The sequence below is a fragment of the Pelobates fuscus genome, chromosome 13 (assembly GCF_036172605.1).
Source record: "Pelobates fuscus isolate aPelFus1 chromosome 13, aPelFus1.pri, whole genome shotgun sequence".
Taxonomy (NCBI): Eukaryota; Metazoa; Chordata; class Amphibia; order Anura; family Pelobatidae; genus Pelobates; species Pelobates fuscus.
This window is the reverse complement of record NC_086329.1, coordinates 33,896,940-33,917,791: the sequence shown is the minus strand read 5'-3', so window position 1 is coordinate 33,917,791 and position 20,852 is coordinate 33,896,940. Positions and strand designations below refer to the sequence as shown.

Genomic DNA, 20,852 nt, shown 5'->3' with positions numbered 1-20,852 from the left:
TAAGGACAGATCAACAGATATGCAGTTTACAAACATAGTGTGTTTACATAATAGTATGGTCTGTTTTATTTGTTGTATAGTGAAAATGCATAAAAATAAATAGCAAAGAGAAGGGAGAAAATTTACATTGAAAAAGTACACACAGTCAGGGGTTTTGGGGTAGTGCATAACAATGAAAGCGTCTATGACCTGTGGTCAGTTATTTATTTTCTCATAGGACTGAGATACATTCGCATGAGGCAACATTGAATATTGGGGATGAGCATGGTTCAGCACCTCTGAAATTCGGGACTTCAGTAATTCCCTAAACCTAACCCCTTACCACCACAACCACTTACACATTTAGGGTTAGGGGCAGAGGTAGGAATAGGGTTAGGGGTAGATTCTGGTCATCATTCACGTAATTTTCCCTCCCTTTCTTGTTTTGCCACTTTTGAGAAATCGGAAGCACTTTGGTACTTCCAAAATTCAGCACTTACGAAATTCGGCAATTCGGGTTGGGTTTGGCAATTCGGAATAATCCGAATGTCCGAATTGCCGAAATTCGTTCAAATTTACATTCGGAACGAAACGAATTACACATGTGTATTGAATATAAAAGATTTCCCGCGTCTCTGACAGGAATAGAAGCCCTTAGTTGAAAAATACACATATGAGGGATTTGTGGGATAAGAGGAGGGGAGAGAGAAGAGGGAGTAGGTGCTCTGGTGGTCTGGGTGGTGACTAGCTCTAGTACTTTACATTAGGTCTGATTCATGTATTCTTCCCATTATGGATGGATAATTGAGAAGGCAACCAAAAGGATATGTTTGCAATGACACCAAGTATGATATTCTGCAAAATTTTCATTATTGGTATTTATATAGCACCAACTAATTCCGCAGCGCTTTACAATATTATGAAAGGGGGGAAATTTACACTACATGAGACAATTACACAGTGACAGAGGAACAATAGGTAGATGAGGGCCCTGCTCGAACGAGCTTACAGTCTAGAGTTGAAATCGTATGTTTAGTTCTTAGTCTGTCCTATCAGAAAATAATTTTAATGTTTTCCTAGTTGGATTTGTCACCAATATGGTTTTTAGTGCTGTAAAGGTAATTCTTTTAAATACATATATCCTATAAATATTCCCTATATGTTACATTAATATAGTTTTAAAAGTTTATTTTAGTTTAATGGTAAAACCATAGGTGAAGGAGGAGCTACTTTGTATTCGTACTTCTATAGAAAATGCATGGAAAGGCAGACAATCTTTACATTACCCAGATCTCCTTTATACATCAGTCACAAATCATGATTAGTATTATCTCAAACAAAAGATGCCTATGTAGAAACAAGACATAAGAACAAGAAAATTTGTGGAAGATACATCTGACCTCTGGTGGACTCTCCACAGCGGGACATTTTGTGTTTTCTTGCATGTGTGACAAATCCTGGCAAGTGACAACTTGTGGGAAATATGGTGTTAGACTATGGAGGAAAATCACTGATGTTGAGGTTTACCCCCACCTGCTACTGCTCAATATACACTTCTGACTGCGGGTATCATCACTAGTGACAGGTCAAATTTAAGTAGGCTTACCATCATTTTTAATCTTTTACTATTTTTCTGTACTCCTCAAGCAAGCAAAAAAGAATCACAGCAACTACAGTGCATACAGAGCAGGAGAACAACTGCTTGTAGGACATTTATTTGGCTTACAACACCTACTGCTAGAGATGGAATATTTTTATGGACCAGAAAGTATAGGAACTGTATTAACGTGCTCATTATCATTTTCTTAAAGATCATAATGATCAAGGAGAAGAATAGATATCCTTTGCTACTAATAGCGCAGCTCATGGACAGATCTTCTACCATATATAGGGGAGTCTTTGTTGCTGTGGACTCTTCAAATATCTGGTGATGCTTAATAGCATCACTAGTGGTCCAACCACATTGAATCCGTTGTAAATCCACTACTTGGCATTTCATATTTCGAAACACAAATTGAAAAATAAAAAAAGTGAGGGACAATGCAGAGAGTTGTACTACAGAAAAATGAATTTAGGTGGTTAATCCTAGTCTTGTTGGAGAAACTGTATCCTTGCTTTATCTCCTCTACCATTTACATACGACGTGCTTGTTTATTTATAAACAGTCGCCTGGGATTGAAAATTGCTTTTCTTTCTTTTCTGTTTCATATCAAGTGGAAATGTGGACGAATGGTTACAGCCAATGGCTCCAAGCGGTTTTGTGCATCTACCAAGAAGTATATTCGCTTTAACAGCTTCACTCTGCAGCTCAATCAGACTTTAACAGTCTACACAACAGCATTTGTTTTGCATGTCTCAAATGGCATGTCCTCGATTTCGGCATGCAGAGAAAATTGGTCAACGTTACAGCAGTGTACAAAAGGTTGTTTATAACCGCATCGTCCTGAACACATAACATAAAGAATAGACTGAAAACATTATTGCACCATGTGGTTTCTGGCACAACACGGCTTTATAGATACTCTAAATAGAGTTGCACTTTACTTGAAACCAAAAAATATTTTGTTATAGTAAAATGACCTAAACCACTGCTAGGCCTTTAGAATTTTCGACTAAAGGGTAAGTAAAGGCAAAGGTATATTTAATACATAAATTGGAGGACTAAACGTAAAACAAATAAAACATTTAGTATCAATAAACTAAGGTTGTCATACAAGAATGCAATGTTCTGATGTGGTTCAAAAGCATAAGCCTTCAGCTTATTGATGGCTAAGGTGATAAAATATTAAAGGGACACTATAGTCACCTGAACAACTTCAGCTTAATGAGGTTGTTCAGGTGAGAACTATAGCTCCCTGCAGCCTTTCTCATGTAAACACTGTATTTTCTACAGTGTTTACATTGAAAGCTAGGAACACCTCCAGTTGCAGTCACTCAGAGTGAACCAAAGGGACTTCAGAGTTGATGCAGGCATAAAACACCTTCAATCCACTCAGATCTGCTGTCAGCAGAGCACAGGGCAGCACTGTGCACAGCATCCTGTGATTCAGTATCGCCTCCCTCTGCATGCAGACACTGAACTTTCCTCATAGAGATTCATTGATTCAATTCATCTCTATGAGGAGATGCTGATTGTTCAGGGCTGTGTTTGAATCATGCTGGCTCTGCCCCTGATCTGCCTCCTTGTCAGTCTCAGCCAATCCTATGGGGAAGCACTGTGATTGGATCAGGCTACCACATGTCAGCAGAATGCTTGTTTTTCTGAGTCTAACAGCATGCAGATTTACAGCTTCAGGCTTGAATACAGTAAGATTTTTACTATATTTATGGAGGCATGAGGGGTGGTGTTAACACTATAGGGTCAGGAATACATGTTTGTGTTCCTGACCCTATAGTGATCCTTTAAGTTTGTGTATTGTGCTTGGGGAGACCATGGAAGATCTTTAACTTCAACATGCTTTTCAAAAATCGCTCTTGAATTTGTTTGGCAATGTGCACGGGAAGACTATCAACCCGCAATTCCAAATCAACACTATGTAATCATGTTTGTTGTTACATAGTGTGATCCTGGCTCTGTAATGCACAGTCTATATTCCTTGGTAATTGTATAACCATACTGAGGAATCTTCATACCTAATCAATGCCATAAAATGGCTACCAATACCTTAACAAACCTTCTAATCAAAAGTTGGTAACAATTTGGGTTGTGAGCTATTTCTCTTGGAATTTGTATCGCATTTTTTGTTTTTAATTTAATGCAAGAGAATAAAATACATTTACCCACCAAAATGGTGTAAGTAAGGATATTATAGGTCCAATGATGCCCCCAGTGGCAACATATGGCACCAATTTTTTTAAATACGCCTGTCCACCTGACCATGGCACACACAAAGCTCACAGAAATCAGAAATAGCATGATGGCAACATAAGTATCAACATTACTGAGAAGCCTCTGGGCATTTACCCAGATTGCCATATATATTATGAAAAATAAGTAGGATTGGTATCGGCCACATACTGTGAATATTCCACAAATAAAATTCACCATTGTTGCAAAATGCTTTCATTCTTTAAAATTCAGTTTTAATGTGAAATTATCCTTGCATAAAACCAGATTCTCACCCTCTGAGGTCCGGAATGGTGATGTATATTGTAGAGTAATTGCTCACACCTCTAGCACGGAGTTAAAACATTTGTTCCCTGCGATACTTATAGACTTAGTACTTTCCATCTTTGTAATGGTGTTTATGTATAAAGTCTATGCTTTTGAATACAGCTGAAGGTATGATGTGTACAAACAGAATGGGGCTAGTATAATCCTTCAGGGTCAGATCGACCTGTGGGATAACATTTAAGCAGCTGTGGCCTATTTCACAGATATTATCTTTACTCTCAAGGGTTACATTAGCTATCTTTCTCTATTTGGATACAACAGTCTTCTGAAATACAATCAATTTGCGGAAATCGAACAGGGAATAAGAGGATTCTGGTTCATGTCACTGAGATGAACGTTATCTTCCCAAGTCTACAGTGGGGAAGACATGCCCATCTCATGCTGCCATTATCATTTCTGTGTGTCAGAATCTAGAAGGATCTGACAGCTAAGACACACGTAAAAACCTTTGCTGCCTATTCTCCGAGGACTGAGAGGTTATGTTGCCTTGTCAGAATTGGTGACATGATAGAAGTAATGGTGGCATGTTCTTGGAGAATGCTGATGTCACAGTTATTAATAGCAAAAAAAGTATGTTACTAAAAATTAGAAATATTTTTCTGAATGAGGTTACATTGGAAATATATGTAATAGTTATTGAAAGGGTGAATAAAGTGTAAGGGATGGAAAAAAAGCTTAAATGTAGTAATAGAAAAGGCAGTAGGTCAAAAACCACATGGATACTACAGCACTGAACCACCAGATAAGATATATGGCTAGCCCAGGAGTCTTATTTAAATAATACAGGGTAAAACACAAAACAAAGGAAACAGCACTAGAGAATCCAACACTATAGAAGAGGCAGCAAACCTAGGGTAGGGTTCCCTCCAATACAAAAAGGTTGCGCCAAAGAAAAAAGCTAAGTACTTAAAAATATATCTTAAAAAGAGTCCAATAGCAATGTTAAATTAAAACCACAAATGCCAAAAAGAGTCCTAATACAAACCTTGCCAGAGGGCAGGGCCAGATTAAGAGCCCAGTGGGCCTGGAGCTGACAATTATGATGGGCCTAATTACAGAATCTTATCGACCAAAATCACTAAAACAACCATACATCCCAAGCGTCGTGTATCTGATGGAGATGGTGTTGGAGGGAAAGGATGCAGCTATACAAAAACACATACTCTATGCTAATCTCTCTCTAATTTATGCTTTCATCTTTCAAGTAAATGCATAACCCCTAATCAGGGACATTTTAGCCGCGAGGCAAACAAGGCATTTGCCTTGGGCAGCATTTCCAGGGGGCGGCAAAAAAAGCCGCCCCCAAATGCCCATAGCAAATGCCTTGTGGCTAACTGACATGCTGGGCTGGTGGGCAGGCGCTGGCGTGCAGGCTGCTGGGCGGCTGGTGAAGGAGCACTTCCTCTGAGCACTCTGCTCAGCTCCCTTGCGCGCCGCAGAGTGAGGCTGGGAGCCGTAATATGACGTCATATTCCGGCTCCGCCTCCCAGCCTAACTCTGCGGCGCACGAGGGAGCTGAGCAGAGTGCTCAGAGGCAGTGCTCCCTCGCTAGCCGCCCAGCAAACCAGCCCAGCAGCCCGACCGGCAGCCCCACTAGACCCCAAGGAGATAGAGATCCCCCCCACCCCCCCCCCAGCATTCCCAAAGGTAAGGAGGCTGGGGGGAGGGGGTAAATTAAAAAAAAGTGTGTTAATGTGAGTTTGTGTGTGTGTGTATATGTCTGTCTGTTAGTGCGTGTGTCTGTTAGTCTGTTAGTGTGTGAGTGTGTCAGTGAGTGAGTGTGTGTGTGTCAGTGAGTGAGTGTGTGTGTGTCTGTTAGTGTGTGAGTGTGTCTGTTAGTGAGTGAGTGTGTCTGTTAGTGAGTGAGTGTGTCTGTGTGTGTGTATATGTCTGTCTGTTAGTGAGTGTGCCTGTTAGTGAGTGAGTGTGTCTGTTAGTGAGTGTGTATGTGTGTGTGTGTATGTCTGTCTGTTAGTGAGTGTGAGTCTGTTAGAGTGTGAGTGTGTGTCAGTCTGTTAGTGAATGTGTGTGTGTCTGTTAGTGTGTGAGTGTGTGTATGTCTGTCTGTTAGTGAGTGTGTCTGTTAGTGTGTGAGTGTGTTTGTATGTATGTTAGTGAGTGTGTGTGTATGTATGTTAGTGAGTGTGTCTGTTAGTGTGTGAGTGTATGTATGTCAGTGAGTGTGTCTGTGAGTGTGTGAGTGTGTGTGTGTATTTCTGTTAGTGAGTGTGAGTGTGTCTGTTAGTGAGTGTGTGTGTGTCTGTTAGTGAGTGTGTGTGTGTGTCTGTTAGTGTGTGTGAGTGTGTCAGTTAGTGAGTGTGTGTATGTATGTCAGTGAGTGTGTGTCTGTTAGTGTGTGTGTATGTCTGTTAGTGAGTCTGAGTGTGTCTGTTAGTGAGTGTGTGTGTCTGTTAGCTAATGTATGTGTATCTGTCAGTGAATGTGTGTGTGTGTGTATTTAGAAGGCGGGGCGGGGGGAAGGGTTGGGTGGGGGGTAGGGGGCCGCCTGAGTTTTGTCCTGCCTAGGGCAGCACAAAACCAGGATACACCACTGCCCCTAATAGCAGTGTCCAGTGAAGCAGGAAGTCAATGGGCAGGGTAAAAGGGTGGGCCACTGACGCAAATCACGTGACCAGACCTGCCAAAAGGAGTGAACATGCCCAAAAAGGGGGCATGTTTGTCCAAAGAATTGGAAAACCAGCCTGGCATGAATGCATGTCGGGCTGCCTGCCCATCATGCAGGCTGTCCAACTAAGGGCATAATATGCAGGCAGCACCCTGAGCTTGACATAAATGCATCAAATAATGCATCTACTCCACGCTTTCTAAGGACTGTCCCCTAGCACTCACATGTCCACTTGTCTCCTTATCTTACTAGCAGGCAGAAGTTCTTGGTATATAGTCTGGGACAGAGTAAAGGTGTATGTAGTGAGTGTAGAAGAAAGGGGACATGCCACAGTGTTAGAGAAACCAAAGTCTGCATTACCTAAACTAATTTTATTGTCAGCCAGTCCACACATGTTTTGTTGTCATACATCCCTCTTGAGCTTCCAAACTTAAAGGGACACTATAGTCACCAGAACAACTACAGCTTATTGTATTTGTTCTGGTAAGTAGAATCATTCCCTTCATGCTTTTTGCATTATACACTGTCTTTTCAGAGAAAATAACTCCACTAGCCAGATTTGGCCAGATTAAGAGCTCAGTGGGCCTGGTGCTGACAATTATGATGGGCCTAATTACAAAATCTTATTGACCAAAAACACTAAAACAGTCCTACCTCCTAAGCGTCATGCATCTGATGGAGATCGTGCTGGAGAGAAACTCATAGGATGCAGCTATGAGAAAACACATACCCTATGCTAATCTCACACTTTCATCTTTCAAGTAAACCCATCTCATACCATACCCCCTAACATCAGTGTCCAGTAAAGCAGGAAGTCTATGGATGAGGTAAAAGGGAGGGTCACTGACACAAATCACATAACCAGAACTGCCAAAAGGGGCGAACATACACAAAAACAGGGCATGTCTGTGTCCCCATGTCTCCCAGTCCCTTAGTGTCTGTGTCCCTATGTCTCCCAGTGTCCCCATGTCACTAGGACACTAGGGGACATTGAGAGACATTGGGACACTGGGAGACACGGGGACACCGAGATACTAGGGAACACTAGGGACACAGACTCTCGGAGACACTGGGAGACTTTGTGAAATGAGGGGACACTGGGAGACTAGGGGATTCTGAGAGACTAGGGGACACTGAGACACTACGGACAACCACTGGGAGACACCAGACACACTGGGAGACATGGGGCACTGAGACAATGTGATACATAGGGGACAGTGTGATACATAGAGGACACTGGAGACTTGATAAAGACCTGGGTAAAGGTCGAAACGTTGCGGTGTCCAAAAAACCTGCTTAAATCTATCACAGTGAGTGCCTGAGATTTTTTATTTTATACTAGGGGACACTGAGACACTTGGGGGCACTGTGAGAAATAGGGACACTGGGAGACTAGGGGATTCTAAGAGACTAGGGGACACAGACACTACGGACACTGAGACACTACGGACAACCACTGGGAGACACCAGAGACACTGGGAGACATGGGGCACTGAGACACTGTGATACATAGGGGACAGTGTGATACATAGAGGATACTGGAGACTTGATAAAGACCTGGGTACAGGTCGAAACGTTGCGGTGTCCAATAAACCTGCTTAAATCTATCACAGTGAGTGCCTGAGATTTTTTCTTTTATACTAGGGGACACTGAGACACTAGGAGACATGGGGACACTGGGAGACATTGGGACATTGAGACACTGGGAGACTAGGGGACTTTGGGAGACTAGGAAACACTGAGACACTAGGGACAGTGGCACACTATGGACACTGAGAGACATGGGGATACTGAGATACTAGGGACACTGGCTAAGAGACATGGGGACACTGGGAGTGCCCCATATATCCCAAGTCTCAAAGTCGCCCAGTGTCCCCATGTCTCCCTGTGTCCCCCAGTGTCTCCATGTCTCTCAGTGTCCCCTAGTGTCTCAGGGTCCACATGTCGCCCAGTGTCCCCTAGTGTTTGTATCCCCATGTCTCCCAGTGTCCCTTAGAGTCTGTGTCCCCATGTCTCCCAGTGTCCTGATGTCACTAGGGGATACTTAGAAAAGCAGAGTAAATGGTGGGAACCGCACTCATTCCCAGTGGCCTCGGGTGCTCCAGAGCAGGACCAGCAATCCCAGGATAATAGGTAGAGAAGAAAGACTCACAGGCACTCCGAATTCAAGCCGCAGGCAGTTTTATTGTAACAGAATGTAACGCAACGTTTCGACCGTAAAGGTCTTTTTCAAGCGTTACATTCTGTTACAATAAAACTGCCTGTGGCTTGAATTCAGAGTGCCTGTAAGTCTTTCTTCTCTAGGGGATACTTAGAGACATTGGGACACTGTGAGACTTGGGGACACTGAGACACTGAGAGAGACATGGGGACACTGAGAGACTAGAGCATTCTGGGAGACTAGGGACACAGACACTAGGGACACTGAGAGACACCAGGCACACTGGGAGACACGGAGACACAGAGACACCAGGGACACTGGGATACATGGGGCCACTGTGTCCCTAGTGTCTCAGGGTCCTCATGCTCCCCAGTGTCCCTATGTCTCCCAGTGTCCCAATGTCCCAATGTCTCAGCGTCCCCAAGTCTCTCACCGTCCCCATATCTCGCAGACTCGAAACTGCTGTCTGGACTCTCTGTGCAGAGCTGCTCCCCCGTGGATCAGTGAGTAGAGAGAGGCAGGGAGGGAGATGCTGTAACTTCTTATCCCTGCCTCTCTCCACACAAACAGCGACCCCTACTGGCCGGCGCTGGTATTGCAGAATAATCTCTGTTTATACTGAGACAGACATTTGTATTGCCCGTTTTACAATGGGCCTATTCCATGGGCCTATTCCATGGGCCTGGGCCTGGAGCTGCAGCTCCATCAGCCCCTATGTTAATCCGGCCTTGCTGCCTAGTGTGCAGCACTGCCATTCAGTGTCTCCACCCTCTGCATGCAGACACTGAGCTTTCCTCATAGAGATGCATTGATTCAATGTATCTTTATAAGGATATGCGGATTGGCAAGGGCTATGTTTGACTTGTGCTTTCTCTGCCCCTGATCTGCCTAGTTGACAGTCTCAGCCAATCTTATGGGGAAGCATTATAATTTGATCAGACCACCACTTCTGATTATGTCAGTGAGGCAGAGCCAGCATCTGCAGACTTTAATACAAGTACGATTTTACTATATTTAGGGAGGCAAGATGGGGTCAGGGGGGGCTAGATGGTGGTTTTTACATAATAGGGTCAGAAATACATGATTGTGTTCCTGACCCTATAGTGTTCCTTTAAGCAAGAGTATGTGAAGAGTAGTTAGGGTTGCCACCTTTCTTGGAAAAAAATACCAGCCTTAATCATTTGTATAATTAATTAGTTATGCATGACATCACATGATGTAAATCACAAGGAGTGATATAAGAGAAAATTCTGTAAAATCACCAACAAACTACTTACAGTTTGATTCTGCTGTATAGATGAATATTTTTTTTAATGGGCCTATTCCATGGGCCTGGGCCTGGGCCTGGAGCTGCAGCTCCATCAGCCCCTATGTTAATCCGGCCCTGCCAGAGGGAGAGCCAACAGTCTTTTGGGAGGAATGTTCTCTGTAGGAGCCGGATGGAAACCACTAGTGGGATCCGTATGTGGAAACAAAGACAGTATGGTAATAAGTTCAATAAAAATTGGTATTTTAAAGGCAACATGGTCTAATGTAGGGTAAAAAGAAAAAAAAAAGGGAGACAAAATAGTGCTCACTGTATAAAAATATAATAGGAGTATAAATATAAAAATGTGTACTCACATTTGATTGAGCAGGCGCACTGCTCAATTAATCAGGCGTGAATGGTATAATGCCCACCTGAGATTTCTTTGGAGTAATACTCAACTGGAATAATAAAACCCGGATACCAAGCAGCAACAGTAAAAAAAAATAAAAATAGTAGCAAAAGGTGATAAAAAAAAAGTAAAACGGCACAATTAATGTAGTTAAAAATAGCCAGAGTACCTTTATTAAACACAATATTAAAATATCACCCAAACAAGAAATAAGTCTCAGAAACCTCTACCTACAACAATCCAAGCCCAAAGTACCACAATCAAGGTGCAAAATCAGATGCACATAATGTATGACATCATCCAAACCAATTTGAAAGAACATCACTTTATATTCCCCAACACCCCCCAAACAGATTCAATCAACAAAGATATACAAACATTATTCAGGTCAACCACACACTGAATACAATAGAACAGGTAAGAGAAACTACCAATCACCACAAAGAAATTACACACCATTTTCCTAAGAAACATGTATCATCACCAAACTGCTCAAACCATCCCATTCAGAGGAAAACCAACACTATGACCTATGAGTCATCTACACAAAGAAGAGACTCTTACAACACTACTCCAAGGTCACAAAGAAAAATATATACTCATAAAAACTACAAACAAAATCGCCTATAAATTACAATCATCAAAATAGATACCAACTATTCTCTATAGATTCCGAAATTGAAAATAAGGAACATTTTTAAGAAATCCAACCACACACCAACCCAGTCTCCCAAACCCCATACCAATCAAGAGCAAAAAAGTGGAGCCTAAGTTTAGAGGAGGGAGAGGTGGAAGAAGACTTCAAAAGAGAAAGGCTAGAGAGGCACTAACCCATATAAAATAAAAAGATCACAGTGTTTTTTTTTTTTTTTTAAATTCTTTATTTTTGAAGTGCGCATAGTGATAACAATTGCTAATGAGGTACCCCAAAGGCAATCCTCTAGCTCGTTAGGTACAATTCGAACATAGGGGTAGACATGAGATCTTGCACACAATTTTTTTTTTTAAAAGGTAAGGAGATAAACTGGAATGATGAACTTTGCTTAGAGAGTTTGAACAGATGAACAACGTTTAGATTTTAGTCTAGTACATGTCGAGTGTTCGTTAAGGTTTAAAACAAGCTTATCGATTAACTGTATGCTTACAAGCTTTGTAAAATTAGTAGTCATTTTACATATTCTACGCTAAACATGCATTTGATAAAGTTACTGATAAATGAGCAACGTCAGTTAGATTATGTAGATTATGCTTGGGTAACATTATTAAGAGTAACAATAGTTTCACCAGTATCAATAGCTTATCTAAGAAGGATTACACAGGTAAGTTAAAGTGAATAGGGTATGCATACATTTTTAAATGGGACAGGTAGCGATAATTAAGAGGTCTAACATGTAGGTGTAACGATTTGTTAGCGTTTAAACAGGTTTAGGTGAATCAAGACTGTGCTTCAATTGAAATAGCTGTTTACACGTTATATACAGACTCCACGACAGCGTGTTTAACGATGTGCTAAGGTTAGACAGTGGCTTAAGAGCTTGTACATTTTATGTAGTGATAACAAGCCTGGCTAGACAGTGAAATCGTTAGGTTAAAGTAAAACAAAATAAAATATAACTTAGTTAACGTTTAACAGTACAAGATTAGTTATACCAACATAGGTGTGGAGTAGCTGTACGATTTGCAGTGTATCAGTAGTTGGTTTATGTGTGATGTGCATATAGGTTGCACTGATCTTGTGTAGACTGTTATGTAATAGCAAGCTATCAACATAGGATGAAGTCCGCCTTCGCGTTAGTGTTATGGTAGTGTGCTCGTCGTGGGCTAAGAGTCGTTAAACTTTAAGACAAAAGCAAAGCATTCTAATATAGGGACATTCTAGTTATTTAACTATACTATGCATGCAGGAGCATCAGTCGGTACATCGGAGCAACCAGGCTGGCATATAAACGTCACGGTTGCGTCGAGCAATGTGGTAAGCCAGCCGTGAGTGTTGACAATGGACCCTCAGCGTTATGTCCCTGGCAGGTAGCCCTGGAATCTAGCGGTAAGTCCAGCATCAGGATCAGCCGATCCCTGTTAACGGCAGTGATGCCAGTTGTTTAGGTAAGTTCATTATAGAGTGGGAGGTAATATATGGCAACAGCGTGAAGGTAAGGGACTCTTTGCAGGTACAGCAGTCGCTCAGCCACCCCTTTAATCTACTGTACGTCCCAGTTGCGTGAATGGGTACTCGGTCAGCCGATCCCCTTCAGCGGTAGCACAAGCGTGGGGATGTCCCGGAGGTTGGCGTTGGAAGCCTTCTTAGGGGTGTCTTTGCTGTGGGATTCGGCTTCTTCGGTAGGCTGTGGGGTAGACTTTTGAATTCCGACCCGGTTAGAGACTGTGGTCATAAGGGGCAGATGTGTGCCGTGCTGGTCTCTGAGGCCTGGGTCCGCTGATGTATTTGTATGTGGGGCTTGTTTGGGAGCGTGGGGGCGGGTGATTATGCCCGAGCCTCTCGGCGCCTTTTCCTGCCTTGTCTGTCGCTTGCCTCTGTGTAGCTGGTGAACTGCTCTAGGGGGCTGAGGCCGGGGATCATAGTGGCGGCGCCGGGCCGCAGGGCGGATCAGCTTAGCCACTGCTCTCACCGCTTGATTATAAGACATTCCCCGTTTGCACAGCGTCGTCCAGAAGCTTGTACACAGCCTATCAAATGTCTCCAGTGCCTGCGTTGGCGGTCGGGAGCTTGTTCCGTTTGGATTGGGCCTTTGCTGGGCCGCCATCTTGGCTGCGTCTCCTTGGGGTAATACCCCTGCCTGCTGCATGGTCAGTAAGCCCTCAGAGTGGCCAGTGGGGACCGGGATATCCCCCACCGGTCCAAAGGGGGGGGGGGTAGGGTGCTTGCTGCGTCGCTTGGGAGCTCTGAGGTCGGGGCGAACGGGCGCTATGCCCAGGTATCAGCTCCGGTAGGCCGCACCCGGTTTTCAGTGCCCCTGGCCCCTACGGGCGTCAGGGTGGTATGCCTCGCTTCAGTGGTGCACCCCCAACGTGGGTAGTGCACCCTGGTGCTTCTTCGGGCCTCAAGGCCGGCGTTATTCGTCTTTTTCCCGCCCGCCGGACAGGAGCTCACGGAACCCACGTCCACTCCGTCTTGCGGTCAGGCTCCGCCCCCCGATCACAGTGTTTTTAATCTATCACAAACATTGTTTACCTCCACCCAAATTTCAGTTTTAAGCAAATCTGCCCCCACAGAATCCTTTTAACCCATTTCAGATAATAACAAATTTGTTAGGATGGCTACATTAAAAAAAAATAAAAATTTATTTATAAATAAGTCTGGTGCAAAAGACACTTTACAAACTGACACTGATACTCCCACAGATTATCTCTGCACCAAACCAACCCAACATCCAGTAATAAGAACCAATTTAAAGAAAAATTCAAAATTTTACCCTTCTAGTTTTAAGTCCGGTCCCATAGAGGTATTTAAAAAATAACAACTGGTATTAAAGCGGCATTGTGATGCCGAACTTGCCTTTCTTTAATCGACTCCTCTTCTCTCCCTCTGTCAGGATATGTTCTTCATTTCTTCCTATCTGCTCTAGTTTTTTTTAAAACAAAGTAGGGACTACTTTGTTTTATGGAGTTTTCCTATGCTTGACCAGCTTTGACCAACGGAGGAACAAACTGTGCACCGTTTCCTGTGGTCAAAGCAATTTTCCCACAATTCTTACCTTTCCTCCGTGATCTCGCGATGCTTCCTGTCAGTATTCTTGAATGTCCAGTCACTTAAAAACTACCGAATTTCATCCTAAGAGAATGAGAACAGTTTGTTCATTCATGTTAGGACGCAATTCGGGACTTTGTTCTGATCGGAATTTCATTCTAATGAATGAAATTCCGATCCGATTTGTGCCATAGCTGCATCTTGCCGCCGCTTAGTAGATAACTCCCTAATTTCCACGGTGTTAGGGATGCTTCGTACCAAAAGGCTGAAAGACCAAAATAGTTTTTTTTAACAAATTTACTAAGTAAGGTGTGAGGAACTGACTCAGCTGGGTTTCGAACCCTGGTTTACATGGTGCTAAACCTCTTACCAGTACACCAGCCTGCCTTTTGCAAATTTACCTGAGATCTGATACCATTGCTTGTAGAGTCAAGGTTATCAGTGACAACTCTTCAGCTGTGTCTGGTCAGGTGTCTGGTTCTTGGCCTATACAAGCCACTTCCTGTCTCTGTACCTTTGCCAGATTATTATGGTTCCTGTACTCTCTAATCAAGTGTGTTCCTGTTTCTCCTACCTGTTGCTGAATTTGGACTGTTTTGACTTTGCTGCTTCTCCTTCCCACTGACCTCGGCTTGCCTCAATACGATTAGCATCTTTCTGTTCCAGTCTCCCATCTCTGCTTAAGACCAGAAGGCCACTCAAGGCTCAGGGGCTCAACCACCTGGGTAACGAGTGGCTACCTCTGGCAGAAAACATTGCTGACCTGGCTACTGGACTCCAAAACTTTGTAACATCAATATCATTACATAAGGATTACTTAGTATTCGTAAATTCTGCCCCTACTAGCTATATCGCGAGTAGAGGCCTGTGGCTGCTCACTGTTAAAAAACAAAAACAAAAAAAAAACCTAGTAACCCCCCTCCCAAGGCTTGAAATCCAACCAATCAGAGTGCTCTGTGTCATTTGACACAGTGTGGTAAAGTTCTTTGGAATTTTCCCATGCTGTGTAATTTCCAAAGAACTTTCCCAGGCTGTGTAAAATTACGCAGAGCACTTGGATTGGTTGGATGTCAAGCCAACCAATCAGATTGCTGTGGCAGGTAAATGTAGAGACCTGTCAGAGCACTCGGATTGGTTGGCTTAAACCAACCAATCAGATAGCTCTGAGCCTAATTGCAGGGTGTGGGAAGACGTTATAAGCCTTTCCCTACCCTGTGGAGTTCAGTCTGCACGGTGCCCTCGCTGGAGATGGATTACTTTTTTAGCATCAGGTTTTTTTTCTGATTTTTTTTTGTGCTCGGGTTTATTTTATTTTCAAAGTTCGACGGGTATTATGGATTTTTATTTGGCCTTTTTTGTGGCTGAAAAAAGAAGATTTCAGAAAAAAGAAGACATCAAATGGTAAGTTAATTTTTATTTACAGGGATTTAGTTTTATTGTTCCCCCTCACTAATTTTAGGGGGGAGGAAGGTCTTTATTAAATGTTTGAGGATGGGGGGGTGATTAGGGGAGTGGGGAGCCCTAGTCACCTGAGGGGTATTTACACTAAGCCTCCCCCCCCCATCACCCATGGGTAAGGACGGGGGGGGAGGACAATAGGTCCCCCCTATTTTCATTTAGGGCCCCCACCCACCGCTCATGAGTGGAAGTTGGGGGGGATGATAATAGGTCCCCCACTTGATTGTTATTTAGGGTCCCCACCCACCGCTCAGGGGTGGGGGCCGGGGGGAGGACACTAGGACCACCACCCATTTTCATTTAGGGCCCCCACCCACTGCTTATGGGGGGGGGGAGACAATAAGCCCCACTATTGTTATTTAGGGCCCCCACCCGCTGCTCATGGGTGTTGGCTGGGAGGGGGAGGACAATAGGTCCCCCCCTTATTGTAATTTATGGCCTCCACCCGCCGCTCAGGGGTTGGGGCTGGGGGAAGGACAATAGGTCCCCCCCATATTGTTATTCAGGGCCCCCAACCGCTGCTCATGGGTGATGAGTGGGGACTAAGGGGGACCCTATGTTTACTTTTATATCGGGGCACGGGTTGGGGTTCAGGGGGGAAATTTTGTCCCCCCGCTAGTTAATAGATGCCCCACCGTGGGGGCATTTGTTGGGGGGGGGGCTTTTTCTTTTTTACAACAGTGAGCAGCCACCAGCTGCTCACTGTTTAGTAGACATGCCCCTACCCACGGCATAGCAAGTAGGGACATTCGGGAGATTTTAATCTCCATTATGCTATTATGGGGTTCATATTGACCCCCATAGAGTGAGAGAGCACATTGGAGGCTTAGGAAGTGGCGGGGAGCACTTTTTCCTGCCGCTTCTATTTTTACATATTACAAGGAGGAAGCTGAGCACCAACAGCTCCCTCCTTGTAATAAAACAAACGAGCGAAGAGGTATTAGGACTCTTTTTGGCATTTGTGGTTTTAATTTAACATTCCTATTGGACTCTTTTTAAGACATATTTTTAAGTGCTTAGCTTTTTTCTTTGACGCTACCGTCCTCTCTTTACCTTCTGTATTATTTAAATAAATAGTGTTTTGTTGAAGTGACTTTAAAATTGCACAGTAAAACTATAACAAAGACAGAACACACCTGTGGCCAACGAGCCTGCCCAACGCATTTCATGTCTGGATAGCCTTAATCAAAGACTGGTTTGAGTGTTTCAGTAGCCGCAGTGTGAGGTATCGAGTCACAAATAATATAGAAATAAATTTATAATTTATTATTTTCTGCTAAATTATTCAAGCGAAAGCAACGTTGTAACAGTTCAAATGATATGTTCTTTTCAATAGCACCTCCACTGCTGGGTCTTACAAGGACAGCTATAAGCTGTACTTTATTCAGTGAAACATTAAATTAAACATAATTAAAATCAACAATCGCAACAATCGCACAGGTTTGAGCATGCATTATGACAGCTCAGATAGACCGTTTTCCCTAGAGCTATGTTAAAGGTCCATTGTCCCATTTTATGCTTGTCAGAAATTAAATTCTCACTTGGTACGAACAGAATAAAAAGTGGAAAGGGGATTTTTCTTACATATATTATATAAATATATAACAAAATTATATTTATCTTACTGAAGACTGTGGATCCATCGAATCCTGGTGCCAACATTAGCAATATACATATGCTGGATGTATATGATCCCCACCTACCGTGTTTTTCAATTATATTGAGACTATCATGAGACTATTACGTTCCTATAAATGTAGTCCAACAAGTGCAGCTATTTGGGCTTGAGGGTGTTTGGGTTATGAGTAAATCCTGATGCGATATGTCAAGTGGAAAAGCTAACACAAGTGGTGTGGGTCTTACAGCAAATACCCCCACAGTGCTTTGTGTCATTAGCATTACCTGTTTCAGGGTGTGGTTTCTGGAACGTTTGCACTTTGGCAGGTCCATCTGTCTGGTCATACACGTTATTGCACAGCAAGGGGGATTGCAGGGGGCTTGAGAGAGAAGCATTAGCCATTGACTGGACTGGATGTTGTTAGACGGGTTGTCAGCATACCGGCCTCCATTACTACCAGGCAGCTGCCTGCGTACATATAGACCAGCAGGAGAGTTGAGGATGCCAGTACATAAAGTCTGGCAGAGATAGAATTGATACATTTCTGGGTTTTACGTGGATCATACCAAGGAGAGGCTACTGACTTGTACAACGTGCAAACTCTCCTGCTACTTCTGAGGCAATCACTCTGGTCAGCGTCATGTTGTTTTTGCCCTGACCACATGTGGGTAGGCGTTGCTATGGGATGTGCTTTTATTTTCCACTTTCCCCTAGTTAGTAGTACAAAGACTCCAGCCTATCCATGTGGGTCAATGCCATTAATTTATATAGTGGTTATCGTGATTTTGACAAATTTTTGTGTCTTCCTTGAGGGTTCTCTACATAGCTCCCTGTAGTGTTTTGGTTGGTTTCAAAATAGTATGTATATGATGTTCTTTCTTGCTATATGTAATGGGCGCTGCTAACGGTGTCTAGATTGCTAGTGATCAGTGATAATGTGACAAAACAAAATGGTTCCAAAATGGACTCCACATTTATTTTTCAAGATTGTTGCCCTTTAAAAATATATTGAAATTAAGTAAAATGATGGATAATCCAACAAACCAAGGTCTGGTGATTGGGTCCATGGGTCCAGTCATTGGCGTAACTGGTCTTCAGAGCTCATTTAATCTGCTTTCTAATTAATATATTACTTTCAAATTCCCGAACACTATATTCCAATCGATAAACGCCATTTTAACAAATGTAAAATCTTCACTTACTAACACTGGTTTTAAACATAGATTATATGTATGTAAAAATATAATGCCAGGCAGTAGTGACAAACATTGGAATGTTCTGCAGCATTATCCAGCATTCAGAAAATTTGGTTAGAAATAGAATAAAAAAAATAAAATAAAAAAAGGATAAAGTAATTGCCCAAGATTCCCAGTTTATGCTACCAACAGAAAACATCCCAACTCATTCACTGGGACAGATTTTCGTACATAAAGAAACCTCCTGCATATATTGCAAACATCTAAAGCGTTTTTAGAGACCGTATAATTGAGCTGATTGAATGTCTCCCGCAGGAATTTTGGATACGAGCACTTTTTTTTTTTTTTTTTAAAATTCTTTATTTTTGTGTGCATGAGTTTAACATAGATTTCTCCAATGCCACAACAGCGTTGGCAAGAAATATTAATAAAACAAGACATTTCTGTTACATGGCATTTGAATATACAGCACCATTTTTTGTAAGTAATAGCAGGCATAACAGTGTACATAAAACAAGAAGAGAAGAATTATGATATGCAGGCTAGACATGCTATCTATCTATTTGCATATACTTTTAGGCGTGATGATGGTTAGATAGGCATGTGAAACAAAAGAGGTAATTCTTCTTATGTTGGTGATTTGGAGTTTCAAAGTATTACTGACAAGCTTGACAATATAGCATTAAAACTGATTGGACATACGCGTAGTATCGATTGGGAGTTTAACATTTACGTGCCATGAGGAGCAGTGCTAAATTGGTGCGATAGGGCAGTAGGTTATAGGCACGTTGTTGATAATGAAGGGCATAGCTAGACCATAGCAATGGCTTGGGATAAGTGGGAGCGTAAGATTAGTGCCTTAGAGTTAACACTTGGTTGGTCCCGGTATGGTGAAGTAACCGCGTTTTAGACATAGGAACATCAAAAATTATAGCTTAACATCAAAAATTATAGCTTAACATCAAAAATTATAGCTTAAATTGGTAACGTAAATGCAAGTACAGCAAGGACCGACTGTGCGATGTATAGTATCTAGTTTAGGAAAGGCAATTGACAAATAAGAACATACATTGCATATAAATGTTGGGCCTGTGTGTCATGTAAATCAGACAAATAGCTGGTGATGACTTTTTCCAAGAAGTATAATTATGACAGGTATGTGAGTGTTCGTCACCTGCGTTTGAGTGTGGGGACAATGTTAGACTTGTCGGTCCTGTGTGACATAGGTATGAGTAGTATTGTGTGGTTTATAAAGCATATAAAACATTTTAAGCCATACATTTTAAGCCGCTGAGCATAGGGCAACAATAAAAATACCCCTTTAGTTCAGCTCTGCTGACCGGGTGGCCGCAGGGATAGAGGCTACTGCAAACCTTCACCCTACGCCACTGGTGTGCTGAAGCAGATAGTCCATTTCGTGGCTCGCTGGGAAGATGTTGGTGTGCGCTGGTGGGCTGTACAGGGCCGCAGATGTGCGGGTACGGGATGTGGTGATCCTCCAGCCCCAGACTGGTGAGCAGGCCTGCATCGCTGTGCCACAAACCCGGTGTCTGCCAGAGTCCGAGTTTCCTCCTCTTGAGGGAGTGCTGAGGGGTCTGGCGCTGTGCTGCCGGTTACAACGCTGGGACCTCAGCTGCTGTGGGAGATGCTGTCGGGCTTTAGCCCTGATGGCCTTCAGTCTAGGTGGGCTACGTGAAGTAGGGGTACTTGGCTGTGCTGTTGCTGTGCCCGAGGACACCCTCCTCATTCCCCGCTGCTTGCCCTCCAACTCACCGGCTCGTGTCTTGGTTTGTGGCTGGGTTCGGGTGCCGGGAGTGTGGGTAAGTACAACCCTCAGGTGGTGGTGTCGGTGTGTGCGGCTAGCAGGTCTCCGCTGGGCTTGCCGCTGGATTACGGCTCGCAGCTTGCGCTGTGCTCGTCGGTGGTAGGTTTTTCGCCTGTTCCTAGGGGGTGTGGGTCCCCGTGGTTGGCCCAGTGTGTCCACCCTCAGGGGATCTCGTGGGCCTTTCGACAGGGCGCGCACAGTGGTAATGGCGGGCCCAGCCACGTGTGTGTCGCTCGGTGCTTGTTGCAGCCGAGGGGGCTCCCTCTGGTGAGGTCTGTCCCTATAGGGTGAGCCTTCCCGCTGTGCTTGCTTGCGTTGGTCCGCTTTGAGTTCAAGTTTTTGCCAGAATCTCTGCAGCAGGTCGTCCAGACGCTGCTCCAGTGTTTTTTGCCGCTCTGCTGTCTCCATCTCACAGCCTGCCGCCGCCATCTTGATTTGAGTGGCTTGTCTG

At 43.5% G+C, this 20,852-nt stretch overlaps 1 protein-coding gene across 4 annotated transcripts in view; it reads right to left on the bottom strand.

Moving 5' to 3' along the window:
• BEGAIN (brain enriched guanylate kinase associated) overlaps positions 1–20,852 on the bottom strand; it is a 213,026-nt gene that overhangs the window by 8,392 nt on the left and 183,782 nt on the right. The window lies entirely within an intron of this gene.